Here is an 18,264-nt window from a genome sequence, read left to right as displayed (position 1 = left end):
TTATACTATTAAATAAAATAAACATGTTATATATGAACTAATTATATGTACTAGCATTTTAAATTTGATTAAAATGTATGAAAATCAGTTATTAATATTAAAATATTTTAATTTAAAAACCAGAAAAGTTAATGTCTAATGCACGTTGAACTACATTTTTTAAGAAATAGTAGTAGCTGAATCAGAAAAGTAATAAAAGTTAATATATTCTTGTAAAAATATTTGCAAGAATAGGCTTTAGCATTTCTTTTAATATAATTTAGTTGAATCACAAATAGTATTGCTATAACAATGTGAGAGGCAAATAGTAATGGATTCTAATATAAATATAACAGTTTATCTTTTACCTATATGCAAGCTTTTTAAGCGTGCGTACAGAAAAAAAGTGTATTGTAGGTGTTTAAAGCAGATTAAGAGACTAGGAATCTTAAATATATTAGTTATATTATATAATCTTAATATAGATAATTAGTTTATTGTAATTGATAATTTATAACATTAAAATAAAAACGCTGCTATATATTGCTTATCATTAGATTTATATAAAAATAATATATTGACCTGAATATATATATGTATGTAGAAAAAGCCTCTCCACTCAAAGTCAATAAGAAACCCGTATATTAATATTACTAAAAGGGATAATTAAGGTATATGAAGAGAATAAGCCATTTGTTTCTTACCTTTATATAATATAAGATAAAATCATATACAAACAATAACACAATGTATAAATATTTTAAAAGAAGATTGTATTGTATTATATAAACATCAAAATGCTACACCCATTATTAACTTTTGTAAAGGTTCAAATTGCAGCTGTTAACGTGAATAATAATTATCTCAAAAAATAGGTAATCTATCGGGTTCTCTTTGTTGTGAAAGCAAACTCTGGAATTTTAAGAAATGCCAACCTTGGATTTTACACTCGAGAATGGTATTTAATTAAAATTGATTTCTTAATAATTTAAAACGAATTTAGTGACCTTCTGCTATATACTTTTGAAATAAGTCGCAGGAAGTATTAAAAAAATATTAGTAGCGGAACAATTGATTATTTATGGTAAGGTAGTCGTTTACTCCTATGTACAGGTAAAATTTAATACGTATAGCGTGAAGGAAAGAAAATGGACCGCGTTCGCCGAGCTTCGCAGAAATTAAGCAGAAAATTACACCAAATTTTAGCATTACAATATAAACCCACCATATAGCTACCGCAATTCGCTTTAATTAAAGTTTTTTTGTTATATACTTGCAGCGAGTATTTCATAGGATGTTCAAATTAATTCAATGTCTTCTTTACTTGTATATATTTTATATCTGCAGTATGTATCATACTTTCAAAATATTACTCATTTTATTTCAAACACTCGTATGCATGAGTAGTATGTTACTTATTTTGGATTAGGTAGACATATTTTATGTGATGATAAAATATATTGCCAGACATTTCAAGTCATAGATGAAAGCTGTCAAAAATACATATGTATAGCAATATGTATAAGCTTAGATAAATAAAATATTAGTCAAATAATATTGCTTTAAGCTAAATGTATAATGCCAGCGGTTACAATCTCGGGTTTCACCCTAGTGATTTTTAGTTTGGTGCTACAAATTTCAAGCTCATAATTTTATGCTTCGGCTCGCAAACTTGCGCTTCGCGTTCGTATTTTTTATTACCTTCAGTACTTTTAAGTATTTAAGCATACGCAAATACATATGCTAACTTTTAGTTACGATTTTTTTTATGAAATAGAAATTTGAGCAATTAACTTAATTTAACTAAAAGCTTCATTCATTTTATAATGATATAATGATTTAAACAAACTGTAAACAAGACTTAAATATTAGAACTACATCGTTTTTATGTCTAAAACAAAATAATACTTGAAAGAGAAGAGAGGGGTAAAAATACATTTTTACCAAATTTAAAGATGTGCACTATCCTTTATTCAGAAATCACAGTTAGTAAGCTGCAAACATACAACTATTTGAGTGTGTGTTACCGATACTCACTACGTACGGATGTTTTTCTAAAATATGCATATTTATGAATATTGATTTGATAAAATAATGCATTATTTCCAATTTATTTTATTGTGTTATGCTTTTTAAAATACAATACTAAAATACTAATGTTCTAATTTATTTAGAAAATCACTGGTACAACTGTTGCTATGACTAAGATGTTTACCGCTGTGTATATCGAACATGCACATGAACTTACAGATTGTGAAATATCATAGTTAGTAAGATTAAATAAATGATTTTAACAATCATTGTATTGTTTCGCTGGTCCTTCGAAGCTTTTCCAAGCAAGCGACGGAAGGATCAAGGTCGCGCGTAAACAACAAGTCTCAAAAAGAGTATAAACATAAGGAACTTTGCGCTGTATATACCAATATAATTAAAATCTAGATTACTTGTTCTGATAATAAGTTCTAAATGTGCATATTTTATTAAAATAATCTGTTGTAATTATGTTATGCTAACATGTGTCTAGTCATGTAAATCTACATAGTGTGTATTTTGATTTAATAATTAATGAATTTATTTAATAATTAAAATATTTACACATATGTACCTTTACACAATGATTAGTAAGTAATTTGCATTAATAAAAATAACAATGAAGTTTATACTGATAATTAATAACTTTCATTATATTTATACATACATATAAGACAGCAATGATTTTATTTTTTATGAAATTGTTTAAGATATAGAAAGAAGCGACGGCGATCATATTGATTGTATATACATGTCTTCACATTAAGGTGAAATATAGTAGTTAATTAATATAATTAATTATGTATATATACAGAAAACGATCTACTGACAAATTCAAAAAAAGGATTCTGTACGCATGTCTTAAAGTATTTAATAAACTATTAGAAAAAAATATTGTGTAAAATATCTTTTAAGCCCACGCTTATTATACAAATACAGAAAAAATATTCAGAGCTCTTAATTAAATGTATCTATAATATTATAAATACATATATTTATAAATAAGAAAACTTCTGAAGATGCCAGGACCATCTTGGCGAAATATAGAGACTAACTCAAAAAATAAAATTAAAATAATACAACATCGCGTAAAAAATAAGCAAAAATTCAAAGTTTTTTTTGAAAAAGGGTTGCGAAAAGATTATAAGATTATATATATATATATATATATATATATATGTATATATATATGTGTGTATATATATATATATATATATATGTATATATATATATATATATATATATATATATATATATATATATATATATATATATATATATATATATATATATATTTATATATATATATATATATATATATATATATATATATATATATTTATATATATATATATATGTATATATATATATATATATATATATATATATATTTATATATATATATATGTATATATATATATATATATATATATATATATATATATATATATATATATATATATATATATATATATATATATATATTTTGCTATGATTTTTTAACAGAGTCGAGCCCTTCAAGGTGAAGGGCCTCCGGGAATTTGTGTTCTCTCCTTTCGGCAGGCCTGCACTTGAACATCCACTTCAGAGTTCAAGGTATCAGAACTTTATAAAATTCAATCAATAGAAAGCCGACTTAACGTTAGAACATCAAGCCGCCGCTTCTCTCTTCGCATACTCTGGTCCAGTTTACCGTTTGAATCCAGCGCTTAACCCGCCTCGGATACGCTTGGACCCTATAAATTCACCCACAGAAATCTGTATCTATAACTAACATATAGATAAATGTACAAAAATAAACACCCTAGAAAGTATGAACCTAGCGTTCCTTATGAAAAAACAAATATTTTTATAAAGATGACTTTGTTATATTAGACGTTTAGTAAGGTTATTTGTACTTTTTTAAAGAACCGCCTTCCGATTTATCTACATATGTGTAGCATATTAGGCTTAAATAATGCTTGATATGAACAATTAATATAAAATCAAGACACGTTTATTTTCTGCCCGTATATCCATGAATATGAAAACGAAAAGTTGAATTATAAAAGACCTCTATACGTGTGTATTATATATTGTAAAGAAACCATATTTTGCGATCAGTGCGATTCAATGTTAATAAAATGCCATGTAAATATTAGGGTGCGGCTGAAGAATCAGATTAAAGGTTCGTAAGATAATAATAATAAATTAAACATCGTGCAGTATTTTTTCGCCAATGTGTATTTATAATTATTTTTAAAGAACGTGCTAGCAAAAAAAAAATTTTTTTGAGCCTATCATCATTTAAAGTATCGTTCTTTTATTAGTCATATATTATACTCAATTCCAGGAACAAAATAAATATTTTAATGGTAATTACGTAGGTATACGTTGAATACGATTTAAATTTAAGTTAAATTGAAATATAATGATTAATATTCAACAGATGATGTCCCTTTACTATTTTTAGCTTTATGAGGAACATGCTACGTTTCGCGAACCATAAATAATACAAAAGAACGCACATGGTTTTATAATATCCATTGTAGTTTATCAACACATACGCGACAAAAGCGACATTGTAGAAGCGTGAAAATCCATTCGCAAAGGGCATTAACATTTTAATACTTGCCAGCTATCGAGTACTGAATAATCCATTGTGCACCATTAATACAAAGAAAGAATTATCGATTTCAGACGATTCGTAATCTTATATGGATATACAGAATATACAATCGCGAAAAAAACTTAGTTTCCGATAATGTAAATGTATAAAAAATATATACTACTTGATATATCGCGCTTCTTTGCAATGCCGAATAAAGTTTCATTCAACAAATCGCAAAACTTGTATTTGGGTACGTTCTGGTGTAGAATAAATATTTTTTCGGCGCATGGCACCCGTGACTTTTACGCTCGTGATGTTTACATTATAAATTGGCCTTTGCATAGTTTTTGGAACGACCGACAGCTAATGGTGCCTACAAATTTCCGCAAGCGCCCACTAAATGGCCTAACTGAATCCTCAAAACTTTGTTGGCAAAGCGCCGCAATTAATATGCGAGTTTTCGATTGGTATACTAGTATAGATGAAGAAGCAAGAGAAATTTTATATGCCATCCTACGCATATTTAGTATGCCTACCTATGAGTATTAAAATAATAATCAATATATTAATTTTAGCATACAACAATTTCTAGATATGCGTACAATATCTACATATTGTTACGTACCTTGTCTATTGTATGAATAATATAATATATACTAGTATAAATACATACATATATTATACTTGTTTAAATTTAAATTTGTTATACACACACGATCGACCCAAGTTTGAGTTAAGCCAGGCGAATGTAATACGAGGCATTATGAATATTAAGGGCCAACTCAATAGATTAAATTATTGATTTTTTTAAATACCAATGACCAATTAAGAAATTGGGTTTAATCACTATCGTTTACTGTTATGTAATTGAGCTAACAGATACGCGGACCCAATAATTCTGTTATTAATTGGAGAATTTGCACGAACCACCAAATAGCATATACGTCTTGAGACGTTTACTCTCGTTTTGTCTCGTACAAATTTACCCTGTTGTAACGTATTGGGCTTACACCTGTCAGATTACAACGAAAGATTTATTAAAAATTAAAAAATATTAGTACCACCGAAACACTACTCTTTGTTTGGAAAGGACGCGCGCTAGAAAACACATCCTACCATGTGCAAAGTAACCGATCGCCAAATTGGTTCTCTTTTTGTTCGTCGTCATTATTTCAAGGCATAAATACATTTCAAGTATGTTCGCAAAAATTGATTCAATGGAAACACCATCTGCGTTTCTCCAGAGCTGTATCAAACCAGCAATATATAAAATATGACAATTGGTCATAGAGATATGAGATGCAACGATGTCACAGCAGAGAGTCAGAGGACTGCATCGACTCAAAAAACATCAGCAGAACGTCAAGAGAACAAATCCTGTCTGCTCCACCAAAATCATAGCCGATAATAATACAACTCTACACGCCAGTGAAGAGTCTCTAACTTCCAAAATGGCATTTCAACTTAAAACGGCGTCGACATTTTTCTATACATGTCGTAATGTATACATGTTTATAAAATAAACTGTTTTGGCATCTATTTGACTGCAAAGTCACATCTGTTTGCCCTTAAAAGCTGAAAATATTATTTATTAATTTATAAATTTTAAGATTTATATTATGATATCGAATTTCTACTATGTTACTCTTTAAAGTTTAATTGATAGTATTTTAAATTAAAAAATATACTTTTGTACCTCACAATATGATACATATATTATTAATTTGATGAAATATCTAAAAAAAACGTTTGGCCGCGTAATAACATTTTAATTAAAGGTAAATTACCTTTAAGTAAAATGTCATGTTATTAAAATGTAATATTTATAAAAACTTTTAGATATTTAATTTTAATAGCCGATTTTATTAATTTATTCAAACTTAAAACTCTTAAATATACGTCCATTTTTTTTTTTTCAAAAAATATAAAGACACATAGCGCAGAATTTTCCTTTAAGAGGACATCATTATTATTTAATAATTCCACTAATATATTAAAAATGACAATGGCCTTTACAAAACTAAGATTTTCCCAAATGTATATTAATAAACCTCAACGATTTTTACAACGAACCGCGTCGCTATAGAAAATATAATATATTTTAATGTGATTTACTTAGAATAAATATATATTCTGCAAAAATTTTGACTGTCACTGTTCCGTTCGTATACGTTCCATTTACAATTGTATTGTTACAAATTTCAAAAATTCAATCTACTTTGACAAAGGACAAAGAGTAATCCATGGCTTAACCCTTATTTTAATTGTATCGAAACGTATTCACATTTTTTCTGCGGTTAAAAAAATAAAAGGTAGTCAAAATTGAAGCTTATAGCCTACAAAGCCTCTTTGATATTATGAACGAGATCAGATTTTCGTTACTATAAATATTAAAATGTTGAACGTTAATTTTATTATAATATATTATGTTTATATTGGAATTGAAAGTAGCAATTAATAATTTTAAATATCGCACAATGTGACATCGATAATTGATTTTACCCATCATAATGTTGAACAATATATTAATAACTTTAAACATAAGCACTTCGTATGATTAGGGATTTGTGATGGAACAGTTTCGCAGCATTAATAGAGTACGTGTCCTATTAGCAGGAGATATAAGTTGTAATCTATGGGTGGGGTAGTGTAAATTTGTTAAGCTATATCAACTTTATGTTTACTTCTAGTTTAAACTAGGAACCTGTGCTATGATATTATATTTACTAAATCGCTGTCAATATTGTTACACCCATCTTTATATAAATATTATACCTCTGGTAACATAATTACTATTGAGTCCCTTTACGCCGTTTCATTTTTATAATTATATTATAAAACATAGTATCTCCGTTATGTTTGATGTTTAAAATTGTAAATATACTATGTGTACATTATAAAAATATAATCAGTTTATAATAAAACCGATGGGTTGACATATTTATTATGAAAATACACTAACCAGCAATATTTCTTCCTGGGTTATTTATTTATATTCAAACACTAATAATAGTTTTTGTGTGTATTAAAATTATTTGTTTGGCACAGACCAGCAATGTACCTACTATAATAAGAACTTAATAAAATAGTATTAGTTGGCGAACGTGAAATAAAGTACGATAACTAAAAATAAATCTTAAAAGATTAATAGTGATTCATGAAATCGATAAGCGACGGTAAAGAAATAATAATAGTAAATAAGAAATAATTTGTTTATCAGCAATCTATGATAAAACTACGCAGCTTTTACATTTTTCTTTGGATATATAAACAATATTTGGGGGCTGTTTTACAATTAAATAACGAATAATTATAGACTCTAAAGTAGAAATACGCAAAGAAAAGCATTTGTTTACATTGTTTTTGAACAAGTAAAAATTACATAAATTTAAACTGAGATAAATATAAGAGGAAACGTAAGAAAATAATTAAAGTATACCAAATATTAACAATAAGGAATGGGTAGCGAGGACCTTTTCGCATACACCTAAGCAAACATTTTTAGATAACTCGGAAGGCACTGCTAAAAGCTTATTATAACCATGAAGTAGCAAGCATACAATATCGCTTTAAGACTGCTGCTATATACATACATATATGTATATAATTTATTGAGGGTACGCCCCATTTATTTATTTTGTCTTATAGTACGAGATCATAAAATATCGAGTACTATTGCCTATCTGGAAGAACCTTTATTCAAACGAAATAAATGTGCCTTTATAATTCAATCAATAAGATTTTCATTCATGTTTGATATTTTAATGACTAAAATAATTTATAAAATAAACTTTAGAAATCAATATGATTTGTACAAAAGTTTACTAATTACTCTGTCATTGATTTGTGAGCTATTAAGAGGGCACGTCAAATCAGAGTAAAATTTAATTTAATTCAGATAAATAAAAAAGAATAATATTATCATTTATTGTAAATATATTTTTGGCAGAGTAACACAAACATGACACACGCTCGAGAAGATTTGCCGACGTAACAATTATAATATTCTCTTAATAAAATATTGAAAATTTTTTAAAATTTCGTTAACATTTCGTTAAAAAACATAACATACATAATTTTTTATATTTTTTTTGATGAGTAAATTTTTGTTATATAAGAGAAAAGTTAAATTAATTTGAAGCCTTAATAATTAAATTTACATTTAATTTAAACTTCACTTTTCAATCCTCGAAAGTTAAATATGTAAACATGTAACTGATTAAAGTTATACAGAAATATTTTATAACAAGCATTTTTTTTCTTTGGTAATTTGAAAATAATACTTTCTCTTATAATAAGACATCCGGTATATACTTAGAATTGAATAAAAATAAATAGAACACAATTTGCGATAAAAATAATAAGCACACCAACTGAAACATTGATCGTTTTTATATTAGATAAATAGTATTTTATAAATATATAAAGACTATTTTTAACGACAAAGCTTTGTTTTATTACACATTTAATGTACAATAATAAAATTATTTTAAAAACTATTTCTAATATCACAAAAATAAAAATATTTTAATTTGTTCTAGCTTTTAAATCTACGTTATCCCAATTAAGAACAGATTTTCTATGAGAGCTAAATAAATATAAACTTGGCAGAAATGAGTTTTCGCTTATTGGAAAAGGGTGAATTGATTAACGTGCAATTATTTCTAAAGCATTTCTCTGGACTAATTTCTTCCACGTGATTTACACGAAAAACTATATTTTAAATAATATTTTTTAAAGCAAAACCGAATATATTAATAAAATATACATACGATTACTTAAATTTAACTATTTTTCACGACGCTGTGAAGAAATTAAATTTTATGTTTAATATAAATGTCATAAATAATTGACTCACCAATTGATTCACTTATATTTATAGTATTATTAAAATTATTTTCACAATTCGCCACACTTTAAAAATGGATCTAGCTAGAACATTTTTATGCAATTACAGATATAATTGCCAATTAGTTAATTTAATCTGCGTTTTTATTTCCTATTGTATCGCATCTTTCAAAAAATCCACCCTCAGTTAAAATATTTCATCCTAGTTGTCCCATAATTTATCACCCTATTTGTTTTTCTTATAACTTTTAAACTAATTAGCATACAACGCCTTCCAAACATCATATGCTAATTTTCTTCAATTAGGTTTAATATAGAAAATGCGTTAGATATCATGCGTTGGAATTCTGATAGATTTAAACCCTTTCTATGGCATGTTTCAAAGTTTCTAGGGTAGAGCGACTATTTCGTATTAAATATTTTGCTTGTGGTTTGGCTTCTTCATGTACAATTTTGACTTTAGTTAATCTCAAAGAAAATTGTCCAATGCCATCAAATTCAGTAGTGTAACTCTACATCGGAAAAGCGTATGTTAAAACGGATGATTAGTGGTTTATATATATTTCTATATAAATATATTTTTAAACTGAGCTCTCCAGTAATTTAAAGACTGAAAAACTTTGTAAATATATTTGCTTAGATAATTAGCTAACCTAATCAATCAAAAAAAAAATCGCAACTCAGTCTAAAACATTTAAGAAAAAAAATCTTAAATCAACATTAAATATTTTCATACACATACAAATCTACCTGTATCTTGCGGAGAGTGTCAGGGTGATTTATGTGTTTACTTTAAAAAGGGACACTAGTAATATGTATTTAAAGTGGTTTTTTAGTGTAATATAGGTACATATGTTACGGTGAATGTGTATTTTTCAGTACAGGTATATTTTTACTAATATAAATATAATTCTATAATTAATAATATACCATTTTGGTCTTAACAGTAATGCGAACCTATGACACGCGTGTCAAAAGTAACACGCCAAGACATTTTGGGTGACACGCATCATTTATGATTATTTTAGTTACCACTCAGTAAAAATGTCATCAAAGATAGAACAATGGGACTAAACACAAATATACAGCATCATTTAAAAATATACTTAAACTATAAATATTTTTAGATTTCTCTGGATGAAACTACTGATGCCACATATAAAGCTCTTTTAGACATTATTTCTAGATATTCTGATGATCTCACAATGAGAGAAGATAGTATCAATGGCAATAAGTAACAAAAATAATGAATTTAATCGAGCTCCTTACAATCGAGAATTATCCACATTTTTATACCTGCACTACACTCTCTGGCAGTTGTCCGAACCGAAGTTACAACTGAAGTCGGCCAAGACCTACGACTTCGAGTAAGCGACCACACTCGCAAATTTCATATGCCGTCCGGACGGCGGGCTTACATGATGTCCGGACGGCGACTTCTGTCACGTACAGCCGGAATATTTGCGCGCGATCGAAAAATGTGCCAAATAATCGCAATTTTTAAATTTGCAAAATGCCATAAGCCATAAAAATCATAGTTCAGAATACGAATAACACATCTGTGACTATCCTATAATTTGTCGCCATCGATCCTAAATAAGAATTTGTTATGCCGTGACATTTATATAAACTGATCTAGAAAAATACATAAGGATATTTGAAACGATTTTTTTTAACAAAATCAAGTACCACTAATTATTTTTTAATTATTTAATTTTATATGAAAAAAATATAATAACGATATTTGCTAGAATAATATATTATCAAAAATATAATTAATCTCTTTTGGTGCCCTAAAATATTTAAATATATCAGTAAGAGTCTCTTGAAGTCCCCGATAAGCATGTGGTATTATAACTTGACCACGTGACAACGATGCAGCGCTCGACATGCGTGTTAACCATAGGACGCCTACGCGTATACTGAAATTGAACCAAGTTACTCGTTCTATCTTAGTTTGCGAAACAACATAATATTATCTCTCTCGCTCTCGTCGCTTAACACGCGAGAGAGCGAAAGGGGAAGTATCTCACGGCTCGCGCTCGAAAGAGCAGCTCCGACTTCGGTCCTTTTGCCGACAATGTTCGGAAGCGCTCGAAGCTGGCCAAGTCGACTGAATTACCCCCACTTTACCTCCCATTCTTGGTAGCCTCGGACAACTTCTGAGAGATTTTAGATCGGGCAGAACCGAACTCGACCGAAGTAACCCACTATATTCTACATCCTTGGCCAAGCTTGGCCAACTTCCAAAGAGTGTAGTGCAGACATTACAGAAACTTGATTTAACTTACAGTTGACTACTTATGTTTAGTAATGTAAGTTGGCTGAGCCAGAAAAGAATGTTTGAAAGGTTTGTGAAGTGCTTAAGTTAATTCTTGAAGATCTGACATATACATGCATTTGCCTTAACTAAAAAGATATTTTGAAAAGGCAAGCTCAACTATACAGAATAAAATGGTACTTGTACATTTAAAGTACCAGCATATTGTAAGCTCGTTTGGTAATATTTTGACAAAAGATTTAATAAATTTAAAAGCCTGGAACAGACAATTTATTTAGTTTGGAGATGTAGCTTGTAGATTTTCAAGACAGTAAGGCTCAAGAGTTTGTTGGCTTGATGTCCAAATTTATAAATCTGTAAATAAATCGTTTGGAGAATAAAAAAGTGTGCTACTACAAACAAAACATTTTTAACACCCAGAAAAAGCTTTATTCACAATTTTCCCCTCTACTTGCTTTTGGGAAACCATATTCTTGGCGTTAAGTAATATTAAAAGCAATAAAGGAACCCGACTGACTAATAAAGTTACACGAAATACCAGCTTTCAACTGAAGTGTCAGCAAATGCAATTCAGCAACAAAAAAGTCACTAATGATAATTATTTGTTTTTGCTTTTTTAATAAGTAAATATATTTTTTTACTAGTGCTGCAAATATCACAAAATTTAGGTTATATCTAGATGTGACACGGCACCTGAGTTATTCTAAGTTTTTTCATAATTTTGACATACCGAGCTCAAAAGGTTCGCAAATACTGCCCTAAAACAAAATTTTCGCTAGTAGAAATATATATATATATATATATATATATATATATATATATATATATATATATATATATATATATATATATATATATATATATATATATATATATATATATATTGGGTTGATGCAAAAGTTATGACCGTTTTTTACATATACAATTAAACATTTTTTTTTTAGATTTGTAATGTTTATTTAATCAATTATATAATTTCCATCAGTTCTTATAATCTTCTTTCATCTTTCTATGAACTTATAAATAACATTTGTTTAAAATTCCGTGGATTCTGATGCGAAAAATGTAGTAAGAGATGTTTTTACCTGCTCTATTGTATCAAATTTTTTATCATTTAAAAATTTTTTCAGTGATCGGAATAAATGAAAATCGGAAGGAGCAAGATCAGGAGAATAAGGTGGATGCTTGATAACATCCCAATTTAACTCATTTAGCTTGTGTTGGGTCATCATAACCACATGTGGTCGCACGTTGTCGTGGTGAAATTCTACCTCTTTTCTGTTTACCAATTCTGGTCTATCCTTTTGAAGGGCGATGTTCAATTTGGATAATTGCTGACAATATCGTTCTGCTGTAATTATCTGATTGCGTTCCAAGGGTTTAAAATACACAATACCCTTACAATCCCACCAAAAACAAAGCATAATTTTTTTTTTATGGATTTCGGCCTTCCAAGTTGTTAATGGGGCTTGTCCAGGTATAGCCCAATGTCTTTTTCTTGTCACGTTGTTGTACACGACCCATTTCTCATCTCCCGTTACCAAACGATGCAAAAAAGGTTCATGTTTTTGTCTCGCACTCAAAGCAACACACGTTGAAACACGATCCAATAAATTGGCAGCCGACAATTGATGAGGTATCCAAATGTCGTACCGCGAAACCATCCCCATACGGTTCAAATGTCTTAATACGGTTGTTTTGTTGACTCCCATCATAGACGCGATCTCCCTGGTGGTTAGACGTGGATTGGTGTCAATTATGACTTTAAACTTGTCGTCATCAGACTTCAATGGCCGCCCAGTACGTGGTTTATCAATTAGTGAAAAATACCCAGATCGAAATTTTGTAAACCATCTTCGTACCTGTCGAACTTTGATGACATATGCTCCAAACACTTCGCAAATGTTTTTGGTTGCCACACTCGCGGTATTGTCTTTACGGAATTCATAAAGTAAAAAATGACGTAAATGCACTTTATCGACCGACATTTTGAAAAAATACAAGGGCTCTTCACTGTACTCTGGCCAGACCAAAACTGAATAGAAAGTAGAGGGAAAGTATCCTTTATACAATGGAGTCATTTAAAATAAGATACTATTCATCATTTCTGAAGAAAATTTTTTTTTACCTAGGATCATAAAAAAGGGTCATAACTTTTGCATCAACCCAATATATATATATATATATATATATATATATATATATATATACAGCCTTGGCCATTTTAATAGAGCACCCCTTAAAACGTGTAGCTCTTTACAAGTGCATAGTCTGACCAAAATATTTTATCACGTAGTTTTAACCGTAATTCTGAAAAGTACACAAAGGAATTTATCGTTTTTAATTGCTCACTTGAGTTTTCAAAAGGTATTGCAGGTCTAATTGACCCTTAAGTGACTGTTATGTTTAGTTGCGTGATTTCGGCTTTTATTTGTCGTTATAATTTTTTTATTTAATAATTTATTTTAAATAATATATAAAGATAAGAAAACGCAAATTAAGTAAAGCTAAAAGAGCGAATATTATTTTTTTGCATTCGTATTTCGCATATTATTGACTGAATATATCGGAAATTAGAAAGCACATCACGACACGCTGTCCAAAATGCTTTGAAACGGTTCAACGAATGTGGTTCTTACAAATCAAAGCCAGGAACTAAAAGAAAACGAAAGACAATTACCCAAGAAGATCGAATGTTGGTTCGTGAGTCCCTTAAAAATAAATTATCAAGATACATCTCAACAAAATTTTAATATTATAATAATTTACCTATTAAAAAAAGTTTAAATTAAATTAATATATGTCATATTTTACTAAACAGTTACAGAAATAGCAAGACAACTAATAACGCACATGAGAGTTTCTTTGTATTAACTAATTGAAATAAATAATATATTATGTTCCAATATGAGGTAAATATTTATATTTAGCTGCTTAAAAAATATGAATATTTATTTAAAATTTCAATGGATGTATGAACTAATTTAATATTAAATTTATGTTGAAATCTATCTACGTAACTTAATTAATTTTAATATATAATATTTAATAAATATAAAACCGCGTTACAGAATTATCAAGACAACTATTGTAAAAACGCACATGAGTTTCTTGGTGTTAACTAATTGAAATAAATAATATATTATGTTCCAATATGAGGTAAATATGTATCTTTAACTGTTAAAAAAATATGAATATTTATTTAAAATTTCTATGGATGTATGATCTAATTTAATATTAAAATTATGTTTAAGTCTACCTACTTAACTTAATTAATTTTAATAAATAATATTTAATAAATATAAAACCGCGTATGACTCTCGCAAACATAATTTTTACGATAATGGATTTATTTAAATATATTTATTTTATTTTATTCATTTTTAAACCCAAGTTGAGTTTTCTATGTTGGCAGCACTGTAAATCCGACAGTTGTCAATAATCACGCGTGTTCAAAGGGTCAAACGTTAGTTTGCAACAACTCATTTAAAAAATGAATAGCTTAACTTAATGTTCAAAATTTATGGTGGTCAATTTTATCATCCTACTGAGCGAACAATTTGCAACGTAGTGAAACAAATTTAAGAGACTGGAAGCGTTAGCAATAAAGCCTGTAAATCATCGTAACGCCCGTTTAGCCAAGAATATTGCTGTCGTAAGTGTGCCCAAGGACCCGGAATTATCGATTCGTCGGTGATCGCAGCTTTTGGGCTTTTCTTATGGCTCCCTTTGGCGCATTTTGCATCTAGACTTGCACCAATATAAAATTCAGATAACTCAGAGACAGTGAACCATTTACGCAGATTGGACGTTAGATCAGCAAGAATTTGATGCTGATTTTTTAAAGTAAATCTTTTTTTATACAGCACAAAGAATAATAATTAAAAAAATTTTCACTTATGGAGCGAGGAAAATTATTACATGCTTAAAAAGTGACTGTTTGGTGCCATTGTGGTCGGGCGGCGTCATTGAGCCTGACTTTTTTGTAAGCGATGAAGGACGGACTGTAACAGTCAATAGTGAGCGTTATACTTGCATGATAACTAATTATTTTTAGCACGAAATCGATGTGGGAGATATGTGGTTCAATCAAGACAATGTAACTCGCCACAAATCGGGTGTAACATTGAATGTTTTACGTGAAAAGTTAAAGTCACATTATTTAACGTTTTGGTAACTATTTTACGCCAATGGATTTTTGTAGGATGTGTCTACGCTAACATCCGCCAAGTTATAACTGAGATACCACCCGAAATGTACTAAAAAGGATTGGCTGCTGCTGCTGCTGCCATTTAATTGATATTATTTTTCATAAAACATAAAAAAACATCAAATGTTTGATTAAAAAACATTTTATTGTCTATCTAATATATATTTGTGAGATATATTATTTCAAATTCAGATACAAATTCATCTGAGACATTCTGACTTCAGATTCTATAGGAATTTTATTTCGCCTCACCGTTCCCAAATTATGTACGCTCAACTATTTTTTTACACGGATTTTTTTATACGATTTTGAAATAACACAGTCCAAAAAAAATAATGAATACATATTTTTACTATATTATTTGTTCTAACACGATTCCCAGATACAATTATATTTCATATTTTTAATTTCGCGCGTTATTGCGTCCCGATGTTTGAATAAACGGCATCGCTTTGCATAATTAAAAATAATTAAGATTCCATCCGAAAATCAGTAATAGTCTTACGACTACAAAGATATTCTTAAATTTAAAAAAAAAGTCGGATCAAAGTTTTATAGCACCTTTGGGTGCCTAATGAGTACTGGTGATTTTATTGATGATTTCTATAGAAGCCATCCGCGGTGTAATATAATTTATAATCGATAGATTTTTTTTAAATTAAAAATTAGAATACCGCTACGGAGGCTCGAACCAGTAACCTCCGAATTATTAGTCTGAGACGTTACGGACTACGCTATCCCGTCCTTAAAATATATGAGATATTCTCGGTAGGCTAAGGTAAATACGACCTTTAAGATAAAGTAAATACGATATTCACGATTTCTAGCTAAATCTAACATGTAATAATCGATCGGAATTATAATTAAATAAAAATCACTAATTTTGATTATTATAAAAATATATACATACAATATTTATTATTTTTATCCGATCATTATAAAAAATATAAATACAGTCACTATTTTTTCGATGGTTCCCAAATTATGTAACGCGTATAACGAACGTCTATGTTTTATGAGATTTACAAAGGAAATAATATATCTAAAAATTAATTTAATTTTCAAAAATCGTTCGCTATATATTATAATATATATTATTTTTGAATGCGTAAAACTTTCGATTGTTTTTTTAAATATAATATCTATAACCATAGTTATGTTATATTATTATAAAAACAGTTTTCTCGATATTGATATTCAAATTAATAAAAAATACATAATTTCAATAGTTAATATTCAAATTAATTTATATATAGTTTAAGGTCAATCAAGATTTTTTTTAGTGACAAGAATTGTCTTGGATATTTCTCGGTTTTTTCGTTTACATTTATTGATTCAAGACAAACGGCAAATTTTTAAGCATATTTCGAAGGAAAAGGAATTTTTTTCGGTCCGTCCAATAATGTTCAGGACTATCGATTGAAATATTATAGTGAATTTCGAAAATATGGACATTCCCAGTTTTAAAACGAAGGCATGTACGGAATAAACTTTCTTACATTTGAATATTTATGAATAATTATAAAATTTATTATTGTAAATAACAATATTAAATTTAAAAAATATATTTATTGAGGCGTTTGAGCCTCAATACTTTGCCAAGTGTTTTAACATTATGTTAGTATAAATATTTATTTTTTATTATATAGACGCGACCTTGCGGAACATGTGCTCCCACCAATTGATTAAAATCACCTCCTGATGCGCGCACAATGGCCGCTATCTTAATTGTTGCGACCAAACCGTTAACGTGCTTGACCTTTCGAATAGTTTGACCGTTAGATTCTTATTCTGCTTTCGCCAAAAAGTAAGTAGCGATTTAATTTGAATACATTTATACGACGTTATGTAAATGTTTCGAAAATGGCGCGCGCGGAAATCGAAAGTTGGTTGGACGGCGCTGACCTTGAGTTCGCGCTTCCCGTCTCAGCGTCCCGCCTGTCGCGTTCCGGTGCGAGCAACGTGAGCAACGATTGTAACGAACACACGTCAACCCCTCGCGACGCACGCGAAGCGACTGGCAGCAGTCGCTCTTGATAACACGCGCTCGCCTTCGTGAGCGTTGAAGAAGCTCTACATACGATGGTTGCTGTTGCTTCCGCGTTGGACTTGACGTTATTTAGGACTGGCTTTTTCTCTATCACGTTTGCAGGTGCACCCGCGCGCAGCTTATCTCGCACCTGATTAATCCGTGCGTGTACAGGCGTAACTAGGGTTTTGGCGATCCTGGCATTTTTTTACCTCATGCCCTTTCTAAAATTCGCAAATTATAATAGTAATCCAATAGGCGCATTCGGCATGGGAAGCGATTTTTTGCAACGCGCG

At 29.2% G+C, this 18,264-nt stretch overlaps 1 protein-coding gene across 1 annotated transcript in view; it reads right to left on the bottom strand.

Annotated features, from left to right (window-relative positions):
• Positions 1-17,958, bottom strand: part of LOC148238975 (gonadotropin-releasing hormone receptor-like) — a 147,411-nt gene extending 129,453 nt beyond the window's left edge. Inside the window, exon 1 of the mRNA XM_088198503.1 lies at positions 17,845-17,958. The gene's annotated coding sequence lies outside the window, so the exon portion shown is untranslated. The remainder of the gene's footprint in view (positions 1-17,844) is intronic.
• Between the last annotated feature and the right edge of the window lie 306 nt (positions 17,959-18,264).

Source organism: Plectrocnemia conspersa, unplaced genomic scaffold (genome assembly GCF_051122295.1).
Source record: "Plectrocnemia conspersa isolate PC_06_02 unplaced genomic scaffold, ASM5112229v1 ptg000001l, whole genome shotgun sequence".
NCBI lineage: Eukaryota > Metazoa > Arthropoda > Insecta > Trichoptera > Polycentropodidae > Plectrocnemia > Plectrocnemia conspersa.
This window is presented reverse-complemented; position numbering and strand designations above follow the sequence as displayed.